This window comes from Otolemur garnettii, unplaced genomic scaffold, assembly GCF_000181295.1.
Source record: "Otolemur garnettii isolate 467f Iridium unplaced genomic scaffold, OtoGar3 scaffold00106, whole genome shotgun sequence".
NCBI lineage: Eukaryota > Metazoa > Chordata > Mammalia > Primates > Galagidae > Otolemur > Otolemur garnettii.
The window spans coordinates 6231110-6241901 of NW_003852501.1; the positions used below are offsets into that span (position 1 = coordinate 6231110).

Below are 10792 nucleotides of genomic sequence, written 5' to 3' on the forward strand. Positions count from 1 at the left end.
GCCACCTTAGGTGTACATGGCTGACACCTTAGCTGGTTGAGCTATAGGAGCCGAGCCGGATGCAGATAAACTGATTTCAACCAACTGTGTGAACCTGGCCAGCTTCATTGAACCTCCGGAGATGTGGCTTTCTTTTGTGTGACCCCGACTGGGATGCCATGTAGCCCCTGGTCAGCGTCCATAAATGGTGGCTATCCCCGTGCACAGCAGGGGTCACAGATGCCACATTCTCCTTAACCTGATGAGTGCAGAGCTCGGCTCTAAAAGATTCTGGCAAGTGTCAGAACCACCTTCTCACACAGACACTGATGTCTGTCCACTCGTGAAGATGACTTCTCAGAAACTGGTGACCCCATCCCATGTGGTTTCGGCAGAGGCAGGGGTGGAATTTTCTCTCTCCTGGACCATGTGCAAAGCCTTCTCACTGGTCTGCTCCTGACTTCCCGCCACACTATTCCTTTCGTAATACTAAGGTATTTGACTGACTCCCAACCCTACCCTCCAGAGAGTGCCAGAGCTGAGAGGCCAACTGTGGAGCAGGTGGACGGCGGTCAGAGCCTGATGCTCCCACGGTCCTCCCCACCAAGTGGGTTGAGCACACTTTTCATATCTACAGGGGAGTGCTCCAACGGCCACACACAGCCCCAAGTAGCTAGGGGCTAGTCCCAAGTAAACCGTGGCCCACCCAAAACCATCTGAGATGTAGATGGTCCAAACCATATGTGTAACAGTCACAGAGAAGGTGCATTTCAGGAGGGCCCTGCTTTCAGACACAGCTGGCCAGAGCCCACTCACCCTCCCCTCCCGCGTCCAGGGAAACCACAGTGAAGGCTCATGCCCACCGTTCTGTTTCCCCACCCCCACGCTGTGACCAGTCCGGGTGCTTCCCTGTGGGACCATGTGACCCTACATGACGCCACACGTCCTCCCCAGGAAACTGTGAGTCCAACCAACTGCAAAACTCCCTCTGGTCTTTCTCTCAAGAGCTGCATCTGGCCTCACCATACATCACCATTGTTACTATTCCCCTGAGGTTACAGGTTACAGCCCCACCTACTCTCAGAGCATCTGGCTCAAGCCTCCAGGCCTTGGCATGAGCACCCTTTCACCAAGGAAGGTGCCATTGTCCTTCAGTTCTTAGCAGGAGAATCACTTATTCACTTATCCAGGAGGCCTTGCTCAGGCCCCAGCCACCCACCCACCCGGATTCTAATGGCCGGTTCCCCCTTCCTCATAGAGCACCAACAGTGCCTCTCTGTTTGGGTGACCCGTTAAGTAATTGCTGTCTGTCCAATAAACTGTAACTGTCAAACTATATCTTTTTCTTTTCTTTGTTATTGCAGTTGTTGTTTTAGGACTCCAGGCTTACCTCACCACACACTGCTAATTTTTTTTTGTTTTTTGTAGATACAATGTCTGGCTATGCTGCCCAATTGGTCTCATACCCCAGGCCTCAGGCAATTGTCCTACCTCAGCTTCCCAAAGTTCTGGGGTTACAGGCCTGAGCCACAGGGCCCAGCCAGAACCATGTCTGTTTCTGCTGTTCCCTGTCCCATGAGCTCCCCTAGAAGCCAGGCATCTATGCAGGGCTCTGTAGAGATTTGCTGAATGACAGCACGAGAGGACTTTGTACCACAGTTTGTCTGGGATGTGAGAGATCACACATCTTTGGGGGAAGTTTCTGCCATTGATTTATGGAGAAAGGATCATATGAGAATCCAAAGGTGGGAAAAAGATTATAAAAAGTAAGTGAGCATCATCTGCTCCCGAGAGAGCAGAAGATAAGTTCAAAGAAAAAAGGAGCACAGAGAATTAGGACGTGAAATTAAAATTTTTAACTCTTCTCTATTTTTCCCAAATTTCTTCCCCATTCTGTTGCCCTTCATGTGCTGAAGGGGGCACACACAAAAAACCACACTAATCTTGTATACATTTTTTTTTTCTTTACAGGTAGTTAACAATCCTCTGCTTTACTTTAGGTAGCTGAGGCTTTGACATTCATCACTTATGCTCCTTTCAAAAAAAACTTCCTTTGTAAACTTCTCTTGGTCGACATGACCCAAGAAAGCTGGATTTATGGAAATATGTTCCGTACATTGAGTTAAGTCACAAATGGAATTTTTTCTTCATTCTCTCTCGAAATGAGATCATCTGACACTATAACATTCTGGGCTTTTCTGTATTGTTAACACCCCAAATTATATCAGCATATTATATTCTTTACAGAAAAACTGATATCAAGGTATTATATTCTTTATAGAAATTTTTATAAACTCAATGACCCCAATCTTATGAAAATATGGAAAAATATACTTATGTATATTTTAAATTTCTTTTTATTTCTTAAATTTTTTTGCTTATAACTTTAGGAGTGTCATGAAACTCCTAAGGTCAATTCATCTACGTTCTATTCAGCCCTTTCCAGTTTTACAGTGAAATTCCTATTCTAGAGTCATCTAAATTCTCTTGCCAAGGAAGATATACTTACAAATTCCCAACTTTGCAAACATTACTTAAATTAAAAATTAACATTTAAAAATAGATGTTTTCTAAAAGAGCTAAGGGTACCCTGCAAACATTCTTTCCTTTCATACACCTGTCTTGTAAGGAACCTTGGAAGAGTGCAGATGGGAAATCCGCACACATTGTCCATTAACATTATCATTTGAACCACTATGTCATAGGTTGATACAAGCAACAGTGACCATTGTTACCATTCCTCTCTGTGCTAAGTATTTCACAAATATCATACGCAGCCCATGCAACAACCCCATCAAGTGGTAGTTTGAATTAGTTTGTATTAGTACCATATGCATATAGCTTTAAAATCACATGTGGTGGCTAGACGCAGTGGCTCCCACCTGTAATCCCAGCACTCTGGGAGGCCAAGGCAGGCAGATCTCCAGAGCTCACAAGTTCCGGTTCGAGACCAGCCTGAACTAGAGTAAGACCCCATCTCTAAAAATAGCCAGGCGTTGTGGCAGGTGCCTGTAGTCTCAGCTTCTTGGGAGGCTGAGGCAAGAGAATCACTCGAGCCTAAGAGTTTGAGGTTGCTGCGAGCTGTGAAACCATGGCACTCTACCGAGGGCGACAAAGTAAGACTCTGTCTCAAACAAAATTAAAAATAAAATAAATGAATAAATAAAATTCACATGGGGAAAGCTCAAAAGAAAACAAAGCAGTTATCTGTCTGTACCTTTCCCTGTTTCCGCCATTGCTCCTTTCCGGGGAACCACAACTCTTGTAGTTGTTTTCTCTGGCACTTCAACATTTCCATAGCACAATGAGCTGAATAGACAGCTCGCAAAAGAAGATACACAAGCAGGCATCAGGTGCATGAAAACATGCTCGACGTCACTAACCATCAGGGACGTGCAACTCAGACCCACAAGGGGACATCATCTTACCCCGGTTAGAACGGCTGTTATCAAAAAAAATAACAAATACTGGTGGGGATGTAGAGAAGGGGGAACGCTTATACACCATGGGTGGCAATGTAAATTATCAATAGTACAGCCACTGTGGAAAATAGTAGGGAGATTTCAAAAAACTAAGAATAGAATTACCTACAATTCAGCAATCTCACTGTGGGTATTTACCCACCCATGCTGACTAAAGCACTATTTGCCATCATCAACATACGAGATCAGCAGATGAACAGGTACAGAATGTGGTACACACACACAGGAGAGTGCTGTGCAGCTATGGAAAAGAATGAAATCCTGTCATTCACAGCCATATGGATGAGCTATGAGGACATTATTTCAGTGAAATAAGCCAGGCACAGAAAGATAAATACTGGATGCTCTCACTTATATGTGGAAGTTAGAAAAAGTAGGTTTCAGAGGAGTCGAGAGTGGAATCGTGGTTACTAGAGGTGGGAAAGGGTAGAGAGGATGGGCGGCTAGGGAGAGATTGGTTAACAGAAACAAAATTACAGCTAGATAGGAGGATTAAGTCTAGTCTTCTACAGGAGGACTCTAACAACAATTTAGTGTATTTTTCTTTTTTTTTTTTATAGACAGAGTTTCTCTTTGTTGCCCTCAGTAGAGTGCCATGGCGTCACAGCTCACAGCAAACTCAAACTCTTGGCCTTAAGTGATTCTCTTGCCTCAGCCCCCTGAGTAGCTGGAACTACAGGCGCCCACCACAACACCTGGCTATTTTTAGAGATGAGGTCTGGCTCATGCTCAGGCTGGTCAAAGGCAATCCCCCTGCCTGGCCTCCCAGCGTGCTGGGATTACAGGCCTGAAACACCACTCAGGCCCCAGAAAAGCAGATTTTGAATGGTGCCAACACAAAGAAATGATAAATGTCGGAGGTGATTATAATTACCCTGATTTGATATTACATAGAATATACATTTGTTGGAACCCCACAAATATGTACAATTGTATGTGTCAATTAAAAATCATAATGAAAATGTATATATGTTGTTTTCATTTTGTTTACCAATTTAAACATGATTTATTGACTTCCTATACTTCTTATCCACCATCATATTCGTTGCTTTCTCTTTTCTTTCAAAATAGTTACAACTTTTCACTAAATCCACGTTTACTCTTCACATTATTCTGTGTATGCAAATATCCACACTTGAGTATTTAGTGTACCCGAATGATTTCCTTTCTTTTTGTTTTCCTGAAGTCAGTGATTCCCTTATTATTTCTTTTCCTTATAAATCAATTACAGTCATTGTCATTGATTTATAAGAAAATGAAAGAATAGTCATTACTGGAGGGCAAAGAAAGAAATTCTGGAGGGAAATATTAAACAAGCAGAAGAGGATTATAATGGTAATGTGAATTCTATGTGATTTTCTTTTATTTTTTAAAGGAAAAAAAATAAAGAAGGGGCAAGACCTTGGCATATAAATGACCAAAAAGCAAAAAGGATGGATTAGGAGGAATTTAACTGCAAATGATCAAATAAAATGTAGACATACTATTGTGTATCGGAATCTCATATATTATGCTTTCCACATTACTGTTTTTTTCTTGTGTGTGTGTGTGTTTTTTTTTAGGACCACATAAATTCAATGCATCTGGCCTTAACCAGAAAATTTAGAGAGTAAAAAAAATCAGAAGAACCGAATCCTTGATAATTTAATTAGCCAGTGTATATACAGATGTCCTGTGTAGCCATGATTTTTAAAGAAATACAACTTGGCTTCCTGGTCAGGCACTTGTGCCCATGTTCCCTAGTGTGTGTGTATATGTGTGTGTGTGTTTTCACTGTTTATATAATTGATCCGTGTTCTGTCTTTTTTCCAACCAGCAATGAAATTGAGAGGAATCTTATACAATATCAAAACACAGATCATTTTAGATCCCTAAATAAAAAGATCTAATGACTTCTTTCTGAGGGTAAAATGACCCTCTCCAAACAAAATAGTGTGACAGACTGGAAACAGTGGAACGCTCTGTTTGAAACAGTGTTACTGTTGGGAAAATTTAGAATAGGAAATACTATAAAAAAGCAGGCAGATCCCTATCACCTTCTATTTTTCTGTCTCTGAATTTCTGACACATTTGTCCTTTGTACTTAATACTAGCAATAGTGCTTCACCTCCAGCTCCCACGAGGGCAACACCTTCCAGGACACTCATAGCCACAAGAGCAGCATTTCAGAGACTGCACCTCAGCCTTGTTCAGCAGTTCAGGGAGCCCACATTGCTCAACAGATATCATCTTTATCAGAGAGTAAGGATTCATTTGACAGTACAGGCTCCTCACAGAAAGTCCGTGGGATCCTGGGACACAGAAAAATTTTTGAAGACCTATCTTCTGAAAACACAAGGAGCAGAAAGGAGACAGAGAAAACCCTAGAATTTCTGCTGCCACTTCTATGTCTGTTCCAACTCCCATCTGTCAGACTACAGTGGGCAGAAGACTGCCATGGCCCCATATGGAGCCTTAACAGTTTGCCAGTCCGGGCACAGGTGAATGGTGTACAGGGACTTCAGATGTTAACCACAACAATTTCAGGCAGCACTCAGCAAGATACAATTGTTTTCCAGTATGCACAGACTTCTGATGAACAGCAAATACTTGTGCCCACAGGCAAGTGGTAGTACAGACTGCTTTGGGAGACAGACATACAGATTCATACCACACCTTCAGCTACTTCTCTACCACGAACTGTGTGATGACGTCCCCTGTGACTCTTACATCTCAGACAACTAAGACAGATTTTTCCCTAATTGAGAGCAAAAATAAGGTTAATGAAAAACAGTAAGACCTGGGGGTCTTACTCTGTCCCCCAGGCTAGAGTGCAGTGGCATCATCATACCTCACTACAAGCTCAAACTCCTTGGCTAAAGAGAGCTTTCTGCCTCAGCCTCACAAAGTACTAGGATTACATTTGTGAGTTATAACACCTGCCCACAATCTGCAAAACCTGTAAAGTCTAGCCCGAGCATGGTGGCCTACGCCTGTAATCCTAGTACTCTGGGAGGCTGAGGTAGGTGCTTTGCCTGCGTTCAGGAATTCGAGACCAGCCTGAGCAAAGTGAGACACACCTCACACACACACTAAAAATAGTAAAATTAACCGGGTATTGTGGCAGGCAAATGTACTCCCAGCTACTTGGGAGGCTGAGACAAGAGGATCACTTGAGCTCAGGAATTTGAGGTTTCTATAAGCTATGATGCCACAGCAGTCTACCCAGGGTGACACAGGAGGCTCTGCCTCAAACACATACACACATACACACGCACACACACACAAACCTATAAAGTCTAACCAGGAGTTGGTGAGGATTTGAAACAGTGAAACTCGTATACTGCTATGGGAGCATAACTTAGTGCAACCAGTTTGGAAATTACTTAGGTCTTCTCATACAGTTGACCTTGAGATGCTCGGTTTTACTCCAAGTATGTGACTGAGAGAGTTTTGCAGGAAGTATGTATAAAATGTTCACAGCAGCAAAAACCGGGAAACTACTGAAAGATCCGTTGGTAAGAAAAGAAAGGCTGCTTGAGACTGCCTCAAAAAGAAGAAAGACTGTGAAATATCTGGAAAATCTAGTTGCAGTCCCGGAAAATCAAAGTAAGACTCTAAGGCCAGGCGCAGTGGCTCACGCCTGTAATCCTGGCACTCTGGGAGGCTGACGGGCAGATCGCCTGAGCTCAGGAGTTCCCCCATCTCTAAAAATAGGGGGGCATTGTGGTGGGCACCTATAGTCCTAGCTACCCGGGAGGCTGCAGCAAACGAATCACTTGAGCCCAAGAATTGGAGGTTGCTGTGAGCTATGATGCCACAGCACTCTACGGAGGGCGACAAAGAGGGATTCTGTCTCCAAAAAAAAAAAGGCTCTAATACAAGATTTAAAAACTCTGAAGAGGGCGGTGCCTGTGGCTCAAAGGAGTAGGGTGCTCGCCCCATATAGTGGACGTGGCATGTTCAAACCCAGCCCTGGCCAAAAACTGCAAAACAATAAAAAAACAACTCTGAAGATCTTTATTTTCTTGAAAGTGTTTGATTCTTAATAATGCAAATATTTTTGTGGACTTGATTAAAATTGAATGGATTTCTTTTCAGTGGAGTTTTATAAATTAAAAGGTCAAAAGAGTAGCTTTTCACTTAGGCTTTTGCAACTCAAAGATAAATATCTTGCAAGGTATCTGTGACAGAGGATAATGTGGAAAACGACCTCACGGAAGCTACTGGCACAGCTGGAAGCTTTGTAAAAAAATTAAACATATTCAAGAAGCAAGAAATGAACTCTCAGCAATTGGAATTGTCTAACTAACAATAGTGGTCAATCCAAAAATGGCAGATGAAGATGAAATTTGATAAATTGGATTTTTAAAAGTAGATCAGTTTACCCTATAGTTTGCATTTCTTACTGTTTTTCTGAAATTTACCTTTTTTGGTGGTGCATGTATTTTATTTCTGCCAACAAATCTAAATGACAAATGTAAAAGGAAACCTAATGCATTACTAAATACATAAATTACGTGTTCTGGTTATATATACTCATTCTATTGTCAAGTCTTCCAAATGAGTTGTTGAAAGTTTGTTTGTTGGACTTGAGAGGGTTTCGGGGACTGGGTTAATTATTCTTGAGGTCTTATCCTAAAAGGATCTAAGATACCTGAATGAAATTTGGTAACTTTGTAACTTTTAAAAAATCAAAATGGAAATAGAACTCTTTACAAGTTTGATGCTTTTATTTCTTTTCTTCCTTTTCTCTCTCTCTCTCTCTTTTTTTTGAGACAGAGTCTCCCTTGGTCACCCTTGGTAGAGTGCCATGGCATCTTAGATCACAGCAACCTTAAATTCTTGGGTTCAAGTGATCCTCTTGCCTCAGCCTCCCATGTATCAGGAACTACAGGCACCTGCCACAACACCTGGTTATTTTTTTGTTGCTGTTGTTTAGCTGGCCTGAGCCAGGTTTGAACCCACCACCCTTGGTGTATGTGGCTGGCACCGTGACCGCTGTGCTATGGGCACCAAGTCAATCTACATACTTTAAAGGGGGATATATTTATATGTTTCGATTGAATTAGAACCAATTACAAAAACTAATATAGGTAAAAAAAATACTGGCAATAGTATTAATATTCATTGACATTTCCATAAATGTTTACTGTATATCAAGACCTGTTCTAAACAGTGAGGGTATGCCAACTTACTCAATCCTCAGAACTCTGTGAGAGAGGTGTTATTAGTATTCTCATTTCACTGGTAGGAATTGAGGCACACAGGGATTAGTAACCGGCTCAAGACCACACCAGTCTGGAAGGTGGCAGAAGGTAGAAGTGCCACCTACACAGACTTTCTGCATTTCCACTTCTGGGAGCTCCTTTCCTCTCTCCAATTTCCCCATGTACAAATGCAATCTTGCCTTTGGGGATAGTTTGAACATTTCTTCCACAAGAGGCTTAAGTAGAAGATATTCTTTCTCCGCATTTTCTTAACAGCTTAGTTGTAGGTAACTCTTTCTTTTTTCACGTATTATTTCACTGTACATCTCTAAGTGCCTGACATGGTCCAGACATGTGACCTGGTAGTTCTTGCCCTCAAGCAGCCCACAGTTTGGAGAGATGGACAAGGCATCCAACAGGCCATTCTGCAGCAGGACGGGTGGCTTGCTAGAGCTCTGTATGAGAGCTCAATGCTTATCCAGTGGGTGCTCAGAAGGGCCCAGGCTTAGAGGTTAAAGAGTCCCAAGCTCAGCCAAGCCAACCTTCTTGGCAGAGTGCTTGCAACTCCCAAACAGAAAGGTTTGGGGAATTACAATGTGTTCAGCATGTTGAGAGTTCAGGATGAGACCCTAGGCTGTGTATTAACCCCAAATTCTGATGTGTGGCAAGTACCAGGATGGGCCACCTGGGGTTTTATCTATATAGTGAAACTCTTGGCTTCACTGACCTCTTGGAGCCTGTAGGGATCAGGGTGAAATCTGCCCTTTTCCCTTGATCTGGTTTGCTGAAAGATCAACTTATAATTATGGTAGATTAATAAGAGAAAGGTTTATTTCTAAATACCATGTGCATGGGGGATCCACGAGAATGATTACCCAGTGTCTCAGTGATGGTTTGGGAAGGGAGGGGGGGAGAATGTGGAAAGTGTATGTGCAGCAAGTGGCTGCTGGGGGAGACATGTGTAGATGGGTGGAAACAGATTGATTTGTAGATTAACCTGAGATACAGATCTCCTGCTTCAAATGACCTTGGGGCCAGGTCTACTAGCATGTAATAAGAAAGTCAGCAGCTCCTTCTATTGTAAATCACATTACTCAAGTTTTATGTAATAGGGGAAAGGCCTTTTCCAATGCTTTCTGATCATGAATGGCCTTTAATTCAAAATATTCTTTATACCAAGGAATCATATTTTGGGGTGAAATTTCCTTAGCTTCTTTGAGGCCTACTTAGATGAAGATCTCCAAAGAGCAGGAGCCCAAGGCCACCTGGTACTGTTCTCTGCTGAGAACCAGACACAGAGGGGATGGGAGGGTAGTTTAGGGGTACAAGGCTGATGTGGTGATTCTGGGTTGGGTCGGTGAAGAAGGCAGGACTGGGTGTGCACTGTCCCTGGATTCCCACTGGAGTCTGTCAGCTAGACTGGGTTCTTCTTTTTTCACTCCATTTCCCCCACTCTCTGAGATCCAGTGTGGCTGAGGCTGTCTACATCAAGGTTTGCAAAAAGTAGCGGACTTGCCAGTGTCCGGCTTCAGGGGGTTCCTTCCCCCAACCCAGCCCCTTGATCCCCTCCGGGAGTAGCTCCTCCCATCTTGATTAGGGTAGAGACATAGCTCTTCCCATCTTGACTAAGAGAGTTGTGGAGGGTGGAGGGGGGGCTCAGTGATAGTAGTAGCCACCGTGCTGCGCCTCCGCAGCTCCAGAGACTCAGGGAAGTTCAGAACTGCAGGTCTCAGCAAGGATAGGCCAGGGATGGTAGCAGTGTTGGCTGCAGGGCTGCAGCAATTTTCATGTTCATTTCGGAACAAAATTCTAGATCAAATCTGAGGGAATTTGACTGGGAAACCCAAATCACAGCATTGAAAAGTGTTGAAAAATTCTTCCTTCTAGCCAGGCTCCGTGGCTCACTGCCTGTAATCCTAGCACTCTGGGAAGCTGAGACAGGTGGATGGATCACTTGAGCTTTGAGACCAGCCTGAGCAAGAATGAGACCTTTGCCTCTACTAAAAATAGAAAAACTAGCTGGGGGTAGTGACACAGGCCACTGTAGTCCTTCTGTAGTCCCAAGAGTTTGACATCATCAAACTCACCATGTGAGTTATGACACCATTACACTGTAGCCAGGGCCACAGTGTGAGACTCTGT

General features: G+C 43.2%; 1 pseudogene; it reads left to right on the forward strand.

The window, feature by feature from the left end:
* Window positions 1-10792, forward strand: part of LOC100949164 — a 96563-nt pseudogene that overhangs the window by 83256 nt on the left and 2515 nt on the right.